Source organism: Mobula hypostoma, chromosome 9, assembly GCF_963921235.1.
Source record: "Mobula hypostoma chromosome 9, sMobHyp1.1, whole genome shotgun sequence".
Taxonomy (NCBI): Eukaryota; Metazoa; Chordata; class Chondrichthyes; order Myliobatiformes; family Myliobatidae; genus Mobula; species Mobula hypostoma.
Window position 1 is genome coordinate 86,490,869 of NC_086105.1, and position 19,350 is coordinate 86,510,218.

The 19,350-nt window shown below is 41.0% G+C and overlaps 1 long non-coding RNA gene across 2 annotated transcripts in view; it reads right to left on the reverse strand.

Annotated features, from left to right (window-relative positions):
- Positions 1-7,912: 7,912 nt before the first annotated feature.
- The window catches only part of LOC134351296 (uncharacterized), a 33,185-nt gene continuing 21,747 nt past the window's right edge, over positions 7,913-19,350 (reverse strand). For both annotated transcript variants that reach the window (XR_010019123.1, XR_010019122.1), the window contains exons 2-3: positions 8,213-8,297; positions 7,913-8,048 (exon numbers count right to left, since the gene is read on the reverse strand). This is a non-coding gene — a long non-coding RNA (uncharacterized LOC134351296). The remainder of the gene's footprint in view (positions 8,049-8,212; positions 8,298-19,350) is intronic.

A 19,350-nucleotide genomic window follows, 5' to 3' on the forward strand; every position in this document is an offset into this window, starting at 1 on the left:
AATTGAGGAAGGGTCCCTGCAAACCCAGTCAACCGCATAAGATAAAAAGGAACTTAATTGATTTTTTTAATGTCTGGAAAATCCAGACCCCCTAAACTACTGGGAAGCTGTAAATTGGACCTTTTAATAGAGGGTCTTTTTTGTTCCAAATGAAAGAACCAAACTAGCCATTCTTTTAAGTGTTTGTTGGGTGAAAATGACTGGAATCATTCGTATTGGGTAGAGCAGACGAGGAAGAATGTTCATTTTGAGCAGGGATATTCGGCCAAGCCAAGAAATGGGAAGAATGCTCCATCGCTCAAGATCCTGTTTGATTTTGTCAAATAACTGTGTAAAGTTAGCTTTGAACAATTGATCAACTGTAGGTGTGATGAATATCCCTAGGTAAACAAAACCTGTCTGTAATCATTTAAAGGGGAAAACACCCTGAGTGTCAGGTACCTGCTGCAGATTCCCCAGAGGCATAGCCTCTGATTTAGTAAAGTTGATTTTATAACCTGAAAAGGCGCTAAATAAATTGATGCATTGTATAAGGTGGTGCGCTGACATAGCAGGGTTTGATAAGAAAATTAGAACATCATCTGCATACAATGTAATTTTATGTGACTTTAGTCCTATGTTTGGAGCAGATATTTTGGAGTCTCGCCGAATAGCCTCAGCCAATGGCTCGATCACTAGTGTGAAAAGTAGTGGTGATAAAGGGCAGCCTTGCCTGCATTTCTAAAATGGCTCATAAGCTTACATGAACTATCAGAAACCTACGGTTAATAACTGCAGGAGCATTTACTTTTCACAATGCACATGAGTAAATACTAAATACATATAAATAAATACATATCTACTCCCATCAAATACTATCATCATTCCAGAACACTACCAGACTAGAATATTACAGGAAAGGACTTTTGCCCCCTTATTATTTTGTCAATCACTATATATATAAAAGACTGATACACTTGACAGTAAAAACAATTCTATTGAAATGCAATGCAACTTTGATATCTTTTATTTATGTTTTTAATTTAGAGATATAGCACACTAACAGACTCTTCTGGATGAATGAACCCATGCTTCCCAATCACACCCATGGGACCAATTAACCTACTAACCCATAGGTCTTTGGAATGTGGGAAGAAACCAACACTGTCACAGGGAGGACGTACGAACACATTGTCAGTGGTGGGAATTGATCCCAGGTCATCGTGGCTATCCCTCGAGGTCGAGGATGATGTTCTTCGTTCCGTTGATCTAATGAACCCAGGACATTGGAGTTGTAATAGCTTTATGCTAAATGCTACACTTTGTTCCCAATCCAGCAAGCACATTTGGTCTGTACAGCACTGGTTAGATATAGAATAAAGCCTGCTGTAGAGTGCCTTGCCCCATCAGTTACTTCCTCTGTTGGTTAGAATAAGGTAAAACCTGCTAAATACTGCTGTTCTGTCAAACCATCCAGGAACTAGTGCACCGTGGCCAGATGTAGGATATTGTACAAACCCCATTTCCAGAAAAGTTGGGATATTTTCCAAAATGCAATAAAAACAAAAATCTGTGATATGTTAATTCACGTGAACCTTTATTTAACTGACAAAAGTACAAAGAAAAGATTTTCAATAGTTTTACTGACCAACTTAATTGTATTTTGTAAATATACACAAATTTAGAATTTGATGGCCGCAACACACTCAACAAAAGTTGGGACAGAGTTAAAATAAGATTGAAAAGTGCACAGAATATTCAAGTAACACCGGTTTGGAAGACTCCACATTAAGCAGGCTAATTGGTAGCAGGTGAGGTATCATGACTGGGTATAAAAGTAGCGTCCATCAAAGGCTCAGTCTTTGCAAGCAAGGATGGGTCGTGGCTCACCCCTTTGTGCCAAAATTTGTGAGAGAATTGTTAGTCAGTTCAAAAGGAACATTTCTCAATGCAAGATTGCAGAGAATTTAGGTCTTTCAACATCTACAGTACATAATATTGTGAAAAGATTCAGAGAATTCAGAGACATCTCAGTGCATAAAGGGCAAGGTCGGAAACCACTGTTGAATGCGTGTGATCTTCGAGCCCTCAGGCGGCACTGCTTAAGAAACCGTCATGCTACTGTGACAATTATAGCCACCTGGGCTTGGGAGTACTTGGGAAAACCATTGTCACTCAACACAGTCCGTCACTGCATCCAGAAATGCAACTTGAAACTGTATTACGCAAGGAGGAAGCCATACATCAACTCCATGCAGAAACGCTGGCGAGTTCTCTGGGCCAGAGCTCATCTCAGATGGACCGAAAGACTGTGGAACCGTGTGCTGTGGTCAGATGAGTCCACATTTCAGCTAGTTTTCGGAAAAAATGGGCGTCGAGTTCTCCGTGCCAAAGATGAAAACAACCATCCAGATTGTTATCAGCAAAAGGTGCAAAAGCCAGCATCTGTGATGGTATGGGGGTGCATCAGTGCCCACGGCATGGGTGAGTTGCATGTATGTGAAGGTACCATTGATTCTGAGGCGTATATTAGGATTTTGGAGAGACATATGTTGCCATCAAGGTGACGTCTCTTCCTGGGACATCCATGCTTATTTCAGCAGGACAATGCCAGACCACATTCTGCACGGGCTACAACAGCGTGGCTTTGTAGACACAGAGTGCGTGTGCTTGACTGGCCTGCTGCCAGTCCAGATCTATCTCCTGTTGAAAATGTATGGTGCATCATGAAGAGGAGAATCAGACAACAGAGACCACGGACTGTTGAGCAGCTGAAGTCTTATATCAAGCAAGAATGGACAAAATTTCCAATTGCAAATCTACTACAATTAGTATCCTCAGTTCCAAAATGATTAAAAAGTGTTATTAAAAGGAAAGGTGATGTAACACAATGGTAAACATGCCTCTGTCCCAACTTTTGTTGAGTGTGTTGCAGCCATCAAATTCTAAATTTGTGTATGTTTACAAAATACAATTAAGTTGGTCAGTAAAACTATTGAAAATCTTTTCTTTGTACTTCTGTCAGTTAAAAAAAGGTTCACGTGAATTAACATATCACAGATTTTTGTTTTTATTACATTTTGGAAAATATCCCAACTTTTCTGGAAATGGGGTTTGTACAATCTAATTCTTCTCAAGTATACTGGTAAGTGCATCCTTTGTCTTTAATCTCTGCCCAGTTTCTGAATCATGAATGAATATTTTGGCATGGACTAGATGGGCCAAATAGCATGTTTCTGTGCTTTAGTGTTCTATTACTATTTGGACCACCAGTTTCACTCCTCCACTGTAATGTCAAGTGGTCTTTTTTGCTTCAAAATAAAGCTATCATCACAACATCAAATCAGTACATTCCACTTCTCACTGCTATCTCATTGTATTTTTTATTCCAACTATATCAAGGAAAAAGGAAATGGTAGAAACAAACAATTTTGTGTACGGTTCTGGTTGCCCCATTATAGGAAGAATGTTGAGGCTTTGGAGAGGATGCAGATGAGGTTTACCATCTGGGGTGTTGCACACAGTTCTGGTTGCCTCACTATGGGAAGGATGTTGAGGATGCAGATGAGGTTTACAGGATGCTGCCTGGTTTAGAGGGCATGTGCTGTCATGACAGGCTGGATAAACGTGGGTTTTCTCTGCAGCGTGGAGGCTAAGGAGAGACCTGATAGATGTTTATAAGATTATGTGAGGCATGGAGTGGACAAAGGGTATTTGTTTCCCAGGTTGAAGCATCTAATACCAGAGGATATGGCTTGAAGGTGAGAGGAGGTAGGTTCGGGGGGGATGTGAGGAGTAAGTTTTTTACTCAGAATCATGGATGCCTGGAATGCGCTGCCTGGCATGGCGGTAGAAGCAAATACATTAGAAAAACTTAAGAGCCATTTAGATGGCACATGAATGTGAGGAAGATGGAAGGACAGCGTTTGGGTGTTTTTGATTTACTTTTTAGCTGGTTTGGCACACTGTGGGCCAAATAACCTGTTCCTGTGCTGTACTGTTCTATGCTCTATATAGACTGCAAAGAATGAAACTGAAAACTATGGAAATCAAAGGCTCTATTGACAGTAGCAATCTTAAAGCAAATAGTTGAATTGGTACTGGAAAAATTAATGGGACCAAAATGTCAATGGATATGCTGGCCTGTTTACTAGGAATTTAAAGCAGTATAACGGATGCAATGGTTTTGATCTTCCTGAATTGCCCAGGTTCTTCAAAATTGAAATGGGTGGCCACCGGGAAATTTCAATTCTATTTCCTATTCTTATTCTGTTGTATTAGTCCATGTCCTCCTGTATGGTCACAATGAGAAACTCTCAGGTTGGAGGAATGAAGGGTCTTCGGCCCGAAACATTGACCGTTTATTCATTTTCATAGATGCTGCCTGACCTGCTGAATTCCTCCATTGTTTTGTGTGTGTTACTTTGGATTTCCAGCATCTGCAAATTTTCGTGTGTTTATGACCTGCTATTCTGCCTGAGTAGCCTCCAACCTGATGGTATAAACATTAATGTCTCTTAACTGATGCTTCACGAGGCGAGGGAAGAGATTGCTGAGCCTCTGGCTAGGATCTTTATGTCCTCGTTGTCTACGGGAATGGTACCGGAGGATTGGAGGGAGGCGAATGTTGGCCCCTTGTTCAAAAAAGGTAGTAGGGATAGTCCGGGTAATTATAGACCAGTGAGCCTTACGTCTGTGGTGGGAAAGCTGTTGGAAAACATTCTTAGAGATAGGATCTATGGGCATTTAGAGAATCATGGTCTGATCAGGGACAGTCAGCATGGCTTTGTGAAGGGCAGGTCGTGTCTAACAAGCCTGATAGAGGTCTTTGAGGAGGTGACCAGGCATATAGATGAGGGTAGTGCAGTGGATGTGATCTATACGGATTTTAGTAAGGCATTTGACAAGATTCCATGCGGTAGGCTTATTCAGAAAATCAAAAGGCATAGGATCCAGGGAAGTTTGGCCAGGTGGATTCAGAACTGGCTTGCCTGCAGAAGGCAGAGGGTCATGGTGGAGGGAGTACATTCAGATTGGAGGATTGTGACCAGTGGTGTCCTACAAGGATAAGTTCTGGGACCTCTACTTTTCGTGATTTTTATTAACGACCTGGATGTGGGGGTAGAAGGGTGGGTTGGCAAGTTTGCAGACGACACAAAGGTTGGTGGTGTTGTGGATAGTGTCGAGATTGTCGAAGATTGCAGAGAGACATTGATAGGTTACAGAAGTGGGCTGAGAAGTGGCAGATGGAGTTCAACCCGGAGAAGTGTGAGGTGGTACACTTTGGATGACATACTCGAAGGCAGAGTACAAAGTAAATGGCAGGATACTTGGTAGTGTGGAGGAGCAGAGGGATCTGGGGGTACATGTCCACAGATCCCTGAAAGTTGCCTCACAGGTAGATAAGGTAGTTAAGAAAGCTTATGGGGTGTTAGCTTTCATAAGTCAAGGGATAGAGTTTAAGAGTCGCGAGGTAATGATGCAGCTCTATAAAACTCTAGTTAGGTCACACTTGGAGTACTGTGTCCAGTTCTGGTTGCTTCACTATAGGAAGGATGTGGATGGATTGGAAAGGGTACAGAGGAGATTTACCAGGATGCTGCCTGGTTTAGAGAGTATGAATTATGATCAGAGATTAAGGGAGCTAGGGCTTTACTCTTTGGAGAGAAGGAGGATGAGAGGAGACATGATAGAGGTGTACAAGATATAAAGAGGAATAGATAGAGTGGATAGCCAGTGCCTCTTTCCCAGGGCACCACTGCTCAATACAAGGGGACATGGCTTTAGGGTAAGGGGTGGGAAATTCAAGGGGGATGTTAGAGGAAGGTTTTTTACTCAGAGAGTGTTGATGCGTGGAATGCACTGCCTGAGTCAGTGGTGGAGGCAGATACACTAGTGAAGTTTAAGAGACTACTAGACAGGTATATGGAGTAATTTAAGGTGCGGGGTTAAATGGGAGGCAGGTTTTAAGGGTCAGCACAACAATGTGGGCCGAAAGGCCTGTACTGTGTTTTACTATTCTATGTATCTATATGTTAACATCTGGTAATTTCTCCCCTTTCCCCTTCCCTTTTTCCATTTCGTATTCTGGCTCCCCTCTTACCCCTTCTCACCTGCTCATCATCTCTCTCTGGTGCCCCTCCTCTTTCCCCTTCTCCGATGATCCACTGTCCTCTCCTTTCACATTCCTTCTCCTTTACGTCTTCCACCTATCCCCTTCTCATTTTGTCCCCCTGCACCACCCACCCAATTATCTGCCCTCTTGGCTGGTTTCATCTATCACCTACCAGCTTGTACTTCTTCCCCTTCCCCCACCTTATTTTGGCTTCTTCCCATTTCCCTTACAGACTTTATGAAAGGAAATCACATATAAAGAAAGAATTAAGGAGGTAAACGTTGGTCTTTATGGAAAGAGGGATGGAGTAGAAAAGTTAAAAAAAACTCACAAGGCATCAACTAGAGACCACAACTAGAATCTAGCTGCCTTAGATGTGGTGCAGGTGCAAGTGAGGGTTCACTATGATGAAGGTCTGTGAACAATCGAACAGATTGGGCTATAACCTGAGGAATTCAGAAGCTGGCAGGTAATTACATTGAAACAAGAAACAAAAACAGTAATGTGCCAAAGAGTCCCTCAAGCCTAATCCACTGACCTCACCTTTGGCCTCAATTATAGGGTGAGAAGGTGCAGTACATGGCCTTTCTTGGGTTCAACCAAAGGTGTAATTGTTCTTTTATACAATCGCAAAACACTGCTGGACATTAGAGCATCAAGTTCTATCGGTGCACCCCATCAGCGAGTTGCCCAATAGCAATGGAGCTGGACTTGTTGCATATTGTGTTGTGTCATTGTTCAGTCCAACAAAAGGTGGAAATGTTTGTCTTGGGCATTTTTATTGCAATCATAAGACTCTGTTGGACATTGGTAATGTAGAATATTGCAAGTCCAATTACTGTTCCATTGGCAAGACCAATGGCAGGGGAACTGCATCGCCTCAGTTGTTACATGGACCAAGCCTCATGTTGCGGAGTTGCCTGCTGCAGCCACCCAGGATAGGGGACATTAGAGGTGGTGTAGGAGAGAGCAGTGGGTTCACTGGAATTTGTACTGGGTGGGGCTGGCCCCCGGCCCCCTCCAGTGTTCATTCGGTGCTGCCCTCTAGTTGTCACTAGTGGAAAGCAAACTGGACCATAACAACATCAGTCTTGCCACTCAGGGATTTGGGCTATATAGGTTTTTGGTGACTGTATATTTTTCTGTTATTATAACTATATGTGGTGTGTGCTGTGGGTACTGCGTTTTGAACCTTGACCCTGGAGAAATGTGGTTTGTTTGATCATATTCATGTGTATGTTTGAATAACAATTAAACTTGAACATGTGCCTACAGAACAAAGTTCCATCCTTCACAGCTATGAAAATATTTAATGACTCAGTAGGCACAAGTCTCTGGGTTAGAGAAATCCACAAGTTCACAGCCCTCGCAGAAGAACTTTCTTCTCATCTCTGTCAGAAATGGGTGATTTCTTCACCATGCCTCCTAGTTCTAGATCTCTACAGAAGGGGAATTGTCCTCTCAGCATCTACTCTGTCAAATCCTTCAAGGCCTTTTATGCAATCACTTCTCAGTTTTCTAAACGCCCATCTGAAGACAATGATTTAATCTGGTTAATCTTCACCACCTCTAGGGCAAATATTTCCTTCCTTAAATATGGAGACCAAAACTGTTGGTGCTCTGGGTGTGATCTCATTAAGTTTCAGTACGACTTCCTTAATTTTATATTCCATGCTTTTGCAATAAAAAGCCAGCATATCATTTGCCCTCTTAATTAATTGCAGTAACTGGACACCAATGTGTAATACGAGGGATGATTGATAAGTTTGTGGCCTAAGGTAGAAGGAGTCCATTTTAGAAAACCTAGCACATTTATTTTTTAACATAGTCCCCTCCTACATTTACACACTTAGTCCAGCGGTTGTGGAGCATATGAATCCCTTCTTTGTAGAAGTCGGCATCTTAGACCTCCAGAAAATGGTCCACAAGCAGGGGTGATTGATAGGTTCGTGGCCTAAGGTGAAGGAGATGAGTTATTAACTTCAAACTTTCTGCATAATCACTCAAAGAGTTGAACTGCACGTGCATGTAACGAGAGCTGTATAACTCATTTTTGTTACTTGACTGTTAACTAACATACATATTAAACGTAACATAATCTCTTAAATCCTTTCTTACCATGCATAATGTTTTAGGTGGCATCTAATCAAATGTCTTTCAGAAATTCTGTGCATCCACCAGATCCTCTAAATGCTGGTTACCCCTTCACAGAAATATAACATTAAACACAAAATTATTTTCATATAATCATACTGATTCTGATTAATCATGTTAACCTTACAGCACTTCCCTAATAAAATATGCCAGCATTCTTCCAATAATCCTTGTTAGACACACACAACAGTCAAAAGGCTTGTTTCTATGCTGATCTACAGAACCTACATCTTAATCTTCTCCAAGGAACTTCACCATACCGTGGTTGAAAGGCTTCTGAGTTTCTGAGATGCTGGCCGATGCTGTCTGGAGTTTTGCCATATGGCCCTTAGCTCCTGGTAGGATCACCCATGGCAGTAAGGTCAAGGGGGAAGTTCCAGACAAAGAACAATCCAACCAAGACCTCAATGTACATCTCACATAACTTCTTGTGGTCCCAGAACACATCCTGCACAATCAAGAAAGCTCACCAATGCCTCTACTTTCTGAGGAGGCTGAAGAGAGCTGGTCTATGCACGTCAATACTCATGACCTTCTGCAGATGCACAGTAAAGAGCATCACTGCATAATCTATGCCTTCATTCTTCTGCCAAAGTGCATGACCATACACTTCCTTACACAGTATTCTGTCTGCCATTTCTTTGCCCATTTAGATGTTTCAGAAAGGACAGCGAGAGAGGCAAAAGAGGTGGGGGGTGTAGCACTGTTGATCAGAGATAGTGTCACAGCTGCAGAAAAGGAGGAAGTCATGGAGGGATTGTCTACGGAGTCTCTGTGGGTAGAATTTAGGAATAGGAAGGGGTCAATAACTCTACTGGGTGTTTTTTATAAACTACCCAACAGAAACAGGGACTTTGAGGAGCAGATAGGGAGACAGATTCTGGAAAGGAGTAATAATAACAGGGTTGTTGTGGTGGAAGATTTTAATTTCCCAAATATTGATTGGCATTTCCCTAGAGTGAGGGGTTTAGATGGGGTGTAGTTTGTTAGGTATGTTCAGAAAGGTTTCTTGACACAATATGTAGATAAGCCTACAAGAGGAGAGGCTGTACTTGATCTGGTATTGGGAAATGAACCTGGTCAGGTGTCAGGTCTCTCAGTGGGAGGCAATTTTGGAGATAGTGATCACAATTCTATCTCCTCTATCATAGCATTGGAGAGGGATAGAACAGACAAGTTAGGGAAACGTTTAATTGGAGTAAGGGGAAATATGAGGCTATCAGGCAGGAACTTGGAAGCATAAATTGGAAACAGATGTTCTCAGGGAAACGTACGGAAGAAATGTGGCAAATGTTCATGGGCTATTTGCGTGGGGTTCTGCAGAGGTACATTCCAATGTGACAGGGAAAGGATGGTAGGGTTACAGGAACCACGGTGTAGAAACGCTGTTGTAAATCTAGTCAAGAAGAAAAGAAGAGCTTATGGAAGGTTCAAAAACCTAGGTTTTGATAGAGATCTAGAAGATTATAAGGCTAGCAGGAAGGAGCTTAAGAATGAAATTAGGAGAGCCAGAAGGGGCCATGAGAAGGCCTTGGCGGACAGGATTAAGGAAAACCCCAAGGCATTCTACAAGTATGTGAAGAGCAAGAGGATGAGATGTGAGAGAATAGGACCAATCAAATGTGACAGAGGAAAAGTGTGTATGGAACTGGAAGAGATAGCAGAGGTATTTAATGAATACTTTGCTTCAGTATTCACTACGGAAAAGGATCTTGGCGATTGTAGGGATGACTTGCAATGGACTGAAAAGCTTGAGCTTGTAGATATTAAGGAAGAGGATGTGCTGGACTTTTGGAAAGCATCAAGTTGGATAAGTCACCGGGACTGGATGAGATGTACCCCAGGCTACAGTGGGAAGTGCGGGAGGAGATTGCTGAGCCTCTGGCGATGATCAATGAAGAGGGGAGAAGTTCCAGAGGATTGGAGGGTTACGGATGTTGTTCCCTTATTCAAGAAAGGGAGTAGGGATAGTCCAGGAAATTATAGACCAGTGAGTCTTACTTCAGTGGTTGGTAAGTTGATGGAAAAGATCCTGAGAGGCAGGATTTATGAACATTTGGAGAGGCTTAATATGGTTAGGAATAGTCAACATGGCTTTGTCAAAGGCAGGTCGTGCCTTATGAGCCTGACTGAATTTTTTGAGGATGTCACTAAGCACATTGATGAAGTTTGAGCCGTGAATGTAGTGTATATGGATTTTAGCAAGGTATCCCATGCAAGGCTTATTGAGAAAGTAAGGAGGCATGGGATCCAAGACAACATTGCTTTGAGAATCCAGAACTGGCTTGCCCACAGAAGGCAAAGAGTGTTTGTACTTGGTAATATTCTGCATGGAGCTGGTGACCAGTGGTGTGCCTCAGGGATCTGTTCTGGGACCCCTACTCTTTGTGATTTTTATAAATGACCTGGATGAGGAAGTGGAGGGATGGGATAGTAAATTTGCTGATCACACAAAGGTTGGGGGTGTTGTGGACAGTGTGGAGGGCTGTCAGAGGTTACAGCGGTACATTGATAGGATGCCAAACTGGGCTGAGAAGTGGCAGATGGAGTTCAATCCAGATAAGTGGGAAGTGGTTCATTTTGGTAGGTCAAATATGATAGCAGAATATAGTATTAATGGTAAGACTCTTGGCAGTTAGGAGGATCAGCAGGATCTTGGGGTCCGAGTCCATAAGACACTCAAAGCTGCTACACAGGTTGACTCTGTGGTTAAGAAGGCATACAGTGCATTGGCCTTCATCAATCGTGGGATTGAGTTTAAGAGCCAAGAGGTAATGTTGCAGCTATATAGGACCCTGGTCAGACCCCACTTGGAGTACCGTGCTCAATTCTGGTCGCCTCACTACAGGAAGGATGTGGAAACCATAGAGAGGGTACAGAGGGGATCTACAAGGATGTTGCCTGGATTGGGGATCATGCCTTATCAGAATAGGTTGAGTGAACTCGGCCTTTTCTCCTTGGAGCGACAGAGGATGAGAGGTGACCTGATAGAGGTGTATAAGATGATGAGAGGCATTGATCGTGTGGATAGTCAGAGGCTTTTTCCCAGGGCTGAAATGGCTAGCACGAGAGGGCATATTTTTAAGTTGCTTGGAAGTAGGTACAGAGGAGATGTCACGGGTAATTTTTTTTTATACAGAGAGTGGTGAGTGTGTGGAATATGCTGCCGGCGGCGGTGATGGAGGTGAATATGATAGGGTCTTGTAAGAGACTCCTGGATAGGTACATGGAGCTTAGAAAAATAGAGGGCTATGGGTAAACCTAGGTAATTTCTAAAGTAAGGAAACGTTCGGCACAGCTTAGTGGGCCGAAGGGCCTGTATTGTGCTGTAGGTTTTCTATGTTTCTATGTTCTATTCTCCTAATTTATCCAACTACTTCAGCAGACTCACTGCTTCTACAGCACTAACTGCCCCTTCACCTATGTTTGTATCTTTTGAAAACTTGGCCACAAAGCCATCAATACAAATCATTGACATACTATATAAAATGAAAAGAATTGACCCCAACACCAACCCCTGCAGAACAGCACTAGTCACAGGCAGCCAACCAGAAAAGGCCCACTTTATTCTCACTCTTTGTCTCCTACCATTCAGACAATTTTCTATCCACACAAGTATCTTCCCTGTAATATAATGGAATCTTGTTTAGCATCCTCGTATGTGGCACCTTTTCAAAGGCTTCTGAAAATCTAAGTAAACAATAGCCATTGTCTCTCCCTTGTCTATTATGCCTGTTATTTCCACAAAGAATTCCAGCAGATTTATCAAGGAAGATTTCCCTTTAAGGAAGCTATGCTGACATCAGCCTATTGTATCTTGTGCGTCTAAGTATCTTGAAACCTTATCCTCAATAATGGATTCTTAACATCTTGCCAACCACTGACATGAAGCTAACTGGCCTATAATTTCCTGTCTTTTGCCTCCTCCCTGCTTAAAGAGTGGAATGACATTTACAATATTCCAATCCTCCATGCTCTACACTGAGGGTCATGGTCTCAGTCTTTTTCTGGCTGACTGGGTACAAGCTGTACGTAGTCACTGAGTTTACTCTTGCATGTGCTGGTGTGTATGTGAAGTCATCTGCCAAATCTTCTAAAGTAGAGAACAGTCCACCTAATGCCCCTCTTCATCCCAGTTTGGCAAAAGAATAAATCAAGGAAGGTAGTGCACCCGTGGCTGACAAGAGAAATTAGGGATAGTATCAATTCCAAAAAAGAAGCATACAAATTAGCCAGAGAAAGTGGCTCACCTGAGGACTGGGAGAAATTCAGAGTTCAGCAGAGGAGGACAAAGGGCTTAATTAGGAAGGGGAAAAAAGATTATGAGAGAAAACTGGCAGGGAACATAAAAACTGACTGTAAAAGCTTTTATAGATATGTAAAAAGGAAAAGACTGGTAAAGACAAATGTAGGTCCCCTACAGACAGAAACAGGTGAATTGATTATGGGGAGCAAGGACATGGCAGACCAATTGAATAATTACTTTGGTTCTGTCTTCACTAAGGAGGACATAAGTAATCTTCCAGAAATAGTAAGGGACAGAGGGTCCAGTGAGATGGAGGAACTGTGCGAAATACATGTTAGTAGGGAAGTGGTGTTAGGTAAATTGAAGGGATTGAAGGCAGATAAATCCCCAGGGCCAGATGATCTGCATCCTAGAGTGCTTAAGGAAGTAGCCCAAGAAATAGTGGATGCATTAGTGATAATTTTTCAAAACTCTTTAGATTCTGGACTAGTTCCTGAGGATTGGAGGGTGACTAATGTAACCCCACTTTTTAAAAAAGGAGGGAGAGAGAAACCAGGGAATTATAGACCGGTTAGCCTAACGTCGGTGGTGGGGAAACTGCTGGAGTCAGTTATCAAAGATGTGATAACAGCACATTTGGAAAGCGGTGAAATCATCGGACAAAGTCAGCATGGATTTGTGAAAGGAAAATCATGTCTGACGAATCTCATAGAATTTTTTGAGGATGTAACTAGGAGAGTGGATAGGGGAGAACCAGTGGATGTGGTATATTTGGATTTTCAAAAGGCTTTTGACAAGGTCCCACACAGGAGATTAGTGTGCAAACTTAAAGCACACGGTATTGGGGGTAAGGTATTGATGTGGATGGAGAATTGGTTAGCAGACAGGAAGCAAAGAGTGGGAATAAACGGGACCTTTTCAGAATGGCAGGCGGTGACTAGTGGGGTACCGCAAGGCTCAGTGCTGGGACCCCAGTTGTTTACAATATATATTAATGACTTGGATGAGGGAATTAAATGCAGCATCTCCAAGTTTGCGGATGACACGAAGCTGGGTGGCAGTGTTAGCTGTGAGGAGGATGCTAAGAGGATGCAGAGTGACTTGGATAGGTTGGGTGAGTGGGCAAATTCATGGCAGATGCAGTTTAATGTGGATAAATGTGAAGTTATCCACTTTGGTGGCAAAAATAGGAAAACAGATTATTATCTGAATGGTGGCTGATTAGGAAAAGGGGAGGTGCAACGAGACCTGGGTGTCATTATACACCAGTCATTGAAAGTGGGCATGCAGGTACAGCAGGCGGTGAAAAAGGCGAATGGTATGCTGGTATTTATAGCGAGAGGATTTGAGTATAGGAGCAGGGAGGTACTACTGCAGTTGTACAAGGCCTTGGTGAGACCACACCTGGAGTATTGTGTGCAGTTTTGGTCCCCTAATCTGAGGAAAGACATCCTTGCCATAGAGGGAGTACAAAGAAGGTTCACCAGATTGATTCCTGGGATGGCAGGACTTTCATATGAAGAAAGACTGGATGAACTGGGCTTGTACTCGTTTGAATTTAGAAGATTGAGGGGGGATCTGATTGAAACGTATAAAATCCTAAAGGGATTGGACAGGCTAGATGCAGGAAGATTGTTCCCAATGTTGGGGAAGTCCAGAACAGGGGGCCACAGTTTGAGGATAAAGGGGAAGACTTTTAGGACCGAGATTAGGAAAAACTTCTTCACACAGAGAGTGGTGAATCTGTAGAATTCTCTGCCACAGGAAACAGTTGAGGCCAGTTCATTGGCTATATTTAAGAGGGAGTTAGATATGGCCCTTGTGGCTACGGGGATCAGGGGGTATGGAGGGAAGGCTGGGGCGGGGTTCTGAGTTGGATGATCAGCCATGATCATAATAAATGGCAGTGCAGGCTCGAAGGGCCGAATGGCCTACTCCTGCACCTATTTTCTATGTTTATCTTTCATTGTTTGTGTCATAAGACCATAAGATATAGGAACCAAATTAGAGTCACACACACAAAATGTTGGAGGAACTCAGCAGGCCAGGCAGCATCTATGAAAAAAAAAGTGCATGAAGGGTTTCAGCCCAAAACGTCAACTGTACCTTTTCCATAGATGCTGCCTGGCCTGCAGAATTCCTCCAGCATTTTGTGCGTGTTGCTCAGATTTCCAGCATCCACAGATTTTCTCTTGTTTCAGAGCAGAATAAAGCCATTTGGCCCATAATCCAGTCAATCACCAGGTTAAACAATATTTCCAACATCATACAGCCTTGTCTGACTCCTCTCTTTACTTCAAAGCTCAAAGTGGATGTGCCAAACTGTGCAGGTGAAGTTCACATAAAAACTCTGGATGGGCTGGACAATTTTGGAAGGGATCCTTCTTGGGTGGATCTGTGTTGATGTCAAGGTCCTCTGCTGCCTCTTGTAAGTCAGGATCTTCCCCCAGTGGTGGCCTGTTCAGTCATTCTCCAAAATACTCCGTCCATCGTGCTTCTTGCTCTTTCTCGGTTGTCAAAGGAAGACCGTTCTTATCTCTCATGGGACCACTGGATCTGGACTGGAACTTTCTGCATACCAACTTTGAAATCTTGTATATATTTCCCTGGTCACCTTGATTGGCTCTTTTTTGGCCTCCTCTGCAAGGTCTTCCATGTAGACTCTCTTACCCTTTCTTACAAGTCTCTTCACTTTCTTCTGAGTTTCAGTGTACGTTGGTTGAAGTTGTCACCTTAAATGGTGTTGACTTTGCATCTAACACTTTCTTCTTAATGTTCCACCTTTCTTCTCAGGCTGTGCCAGTTTCCTGCTGTATCCATTCTCTTTTCTTTTTAAATCTTTTTATTAATTTTCAAAATTATAAACTCAATAACAAAGTTGGTACAAAGAGATTGGAATAATCTTAATCAGCATATACAAAAAGGATTTTAAGTAACATAGGTATAATAGACTTCAAAACTCATAATGAAATTAGTCATAAAAAAGAAATAAAAAGAAAAAAATATATATATAAACAAAAAAAATCCCCAAAAGAAAAAGAAAAAAATCCCCCCAAAAAACAGAACAAAAAAGAGCTAGACCAATATCTTGAATCAGACACATTCAGTAATGTCGTCAACTCTGCTCCTCTATTCATATAATTTAAGTTAAAAAAAAAGATTCGGAAAGGTCAGATTACATCATATGAAAATGTTGCATAAAAGGTTTCCAAGTTTCTTCAAATTTAACCGAAGGGTCAAAAATATCACTTCAAATTTTTTCTAAATTTAAGCTTAATATAGTTTGAGAAAACCATTGGAATGTAGTAGGAGGATTGATTTCATTCAAGTTCAACAAAATAGATCTTCTAGCCATTAAAGTAACAAATGCTATGATCAGAAAAGGTTGAAGAAGACAAAGATCTATGTTCTACCATTGGCAATCCAAAAATTGCCGTAATAGGATGGGGTTTAAAATCAAAACATAGAACTGTTGAAATAATATAAAAAATATCTTTCCAATATTTTTCCTAAAGAGGACAGGACCAAAACATATGAGTTAAAGAAGCCACCTCAGAGCGACATCTATCACAAGTAGGGTTTATATGGGAATAAAAACGAGCTAGTTTATCTTTGGACATATGGGCTCTGTGTACTACTTTAAATTGTATTAATGTATGCTTAGCACATATAGAAGAAGTACTAACTAATTGAAGATGTTTATCCCATTTCTCTATAGGTAGACAAAGTTGAAGCTCCTTTTCCCATTCGTTTTTAATTTTATCAGATATACCTGGCTGTGATTTCATAATTATATCATAAATAATTGCTATTAATCTCTTCTGAAAAGGATTTAAACCTAAAATTTTATCAATAATGCCGGTAGGATTTGAAGTGGGAAAGGTAGGCAACGTAGTATTTAAAAAATTTCTTATTTGTAAATATATAAAAAAAATGGGATCTAGGCAAATCAAATTTCTTAGGTAACTGCTCAAAAGACATAAAACAGTTATCCAGAAATAAATCACGAAAACATATTATACCTTTTGTTTTCCATATCAAAAAGGCTTGGTCCATTACCGAGGGTTGAAAAAAGGAATTAGATATAATAGGACTTGATAACATAAATTCATTCAGGCCAAAAAATTTACGAAATTGAAACCATATTCGCAATGTATGTTTAACTATAGGGTTAAACATTTGTTTATTCAATTTAGATAGTACAAAAGGAAGTGAAGTTCCTAAAATGGAAGCTAAAGAAAACCTTTGTACAGAGTGGCTTTCAAGGTTTACCCAATATGGGCTTGGAGTTATATTCCAATCTTGCGTCCAAAATATTAAATATCAAATATTAATTGCCCAGTAATAAAATCTTAGGTTAGGCAATGCCAAACCACCCACTTTCTTAGATTTCTGTAAGTATTTTTTACTTAATCTGAAATTTTTATTTTGCCATATATAAGAGGAAATTTTAGAATCAATAGTATCAAAAAAGGATTTAGGAATAAAAATTGGTATCGTTTGAAATAAATATAAAAATTTAGGTAAAATAATCATTTTAATAGCATTGATTTGGCCAATAAATGGGGACCACTTAGTAATCAGTTGTTTAATCTGATTAATTAATGGTAAAAGGTTAAAATTGAATAGATCCTTATGTCTCTTATTAATTTTAACTCCTAGATAAGTGAAATAGTCAGTAGTCATTCTAAATGGAGAATTTCTATAAGTGAGAACCTGCATATTTAATGGAAAAAGTTCACTCTTACCTAGGTTCAATTTATAACCAGAAAGACTACTAAACTGAGCAAGCAAAGTTAATACTGCCAGAATAGATTTTCCTGGGTTAGAAATATATAATAGTAGATTATCTGCATATATTGATAATTTATGAGTCTCATTTCCACAGGTAATGCCAAATATCTTAGGGGAGTCACGGATAGCAATAGCTAGCGGTTCCAAAGAAATGTCAAATAGTAATGGACTAAGAGGACAGCCCTGCCTAGTACCACGGAGTAGATGAAAAAGAGGGGATCTTTGATCATAGGATATACCGAAGCCAAAGGGGTAAGATATATCAGTTTAATCCAAGATATAAATATCGAACTAAAATTAAATTTCTCAAGGGTGTTAAATAAATATGTCCATTCAACTCTGTCAAAAGCTTTCTCAGCATCCAATGAAATAACACAGTCTGGAATTTTGGGTGAAGGCGTATAACAATATTCATTAATCTCCTAATACTAAAAAGAGTAATGATTTTTAATACATCTGGTCTGATCAGCAGAAATAATTTGAGGTAATACATTCTCCAATCTCACTGCCAATATTTTAGAAAAAATCTTGGAATCCACATTCAACAAAGATATAGGCCTATAAAATACACATTCAGTAGGGTACTTATATTTTTTAAGAATTAGGGAAATAGAAGCTCGATAAAAAGATTGTGGTAATTTACCTATAGATACTGCATCCCTAAAAACACTACATAGCCAAGGAGTCAGTGTAGTAGAGAAAAATTTTTTAAATTCTACTGTAAATCTGTCTGGGCCAGGTGCTTTACCTGAGTTCATCAAAAAAAATAGCATTCTTTATTTCCTCTACTGTAATAGGTACATCTAGTTTTGAACGTTCATTAGATGATAATTTTGGAATATTCAACTTCTTAAAAAATTCATGCATTATAGTAGAGTCATCAGGAAATTCTGATTGATATAAGGAGGTACAGAATCCTTGAAAGGATTTATTAATCTCGTCATGGTCAACTGTCAAAGTGCCATCTTGTTTACGAATTTTAAGAATCCGTTATTTAACCAAGGCCGATTTCAATTGATTAGCTAAAAGTTTCCCAGTTTTATCACCATGTATATAAAATTGAGTCTTATATTATGATCACTGCCTCCTAAGGGTTCCTTTACCCAATTACATCTGGTTCATTACATTACACCCAATCCAGAATTGCCTTTTCCCGAGTGGGCTTGACCACAAGCTGCTCTAAAAAGCCATCTTGTAGGCATTCTACAAATTTCTTCTAATGGTATCCAGCACCAACCTGATTTTCTCAATCTACATGCATATCGAAATCCCCCATGACTTTCATATCATTGCCCTTTTTACATGTGTTTTGTCTCTCCCATTGTAGTTTGTCCCCCACATTTTGCCTGCTATTTGAAGGCCTGTATATAACTCCTGTTAGGGACATTTTACCCTTGGAATTTCTTAACTCTACCCACAAGGATTCTGCATCTTCTAACCCTATGTCACTTCTTTGTGAAGATTTGATTCATTTTTTTCTGACAGATCCACTCCACCCCCTTTGCCTACCTGCCTGTCTTTCGACACGATATGTGCCTTGGATGTCAAGCCAGTGATCTTCTTTCAGCCACGATCCATTGATGCCCACAATGTCAACCCAGCCAATTTCAAACCACACTACAATATCATCTGCCTTATTTCGTATACTGCACACATTATTACTAAGCACATCTTTCCCTTCCCCCCCGCTTTCCACAGGGATCGCTCCCTACGCGACTCCCTTGTCCATTCGTCCCCCCCATCCCTCCCCACTGATCTCCCTCCTGGCACTTATCCTAGTAAGCAGAACAAGTGCTACACATGCCCTTACACTTTCTCCCCTACCACCATTCAGGGCCCCAGACAGTCCTTCCAGGTGAGGTGACACTTCACCTGTGAGTCAGCTGGTGTGATATACTGTGTCCGGTGCTCCCGATGTGGCCTCCTATATATTGGCGAGACCCGACGCAGACTGGGAGACTGCTTTGCTGTCCGCCAGAGAAAGCAGGATCTCCCAGTGGCCACACATTTTAATTCCACATCCCATTCCTATTCTGACATGTCTATCCACGGCCTCCTCTAC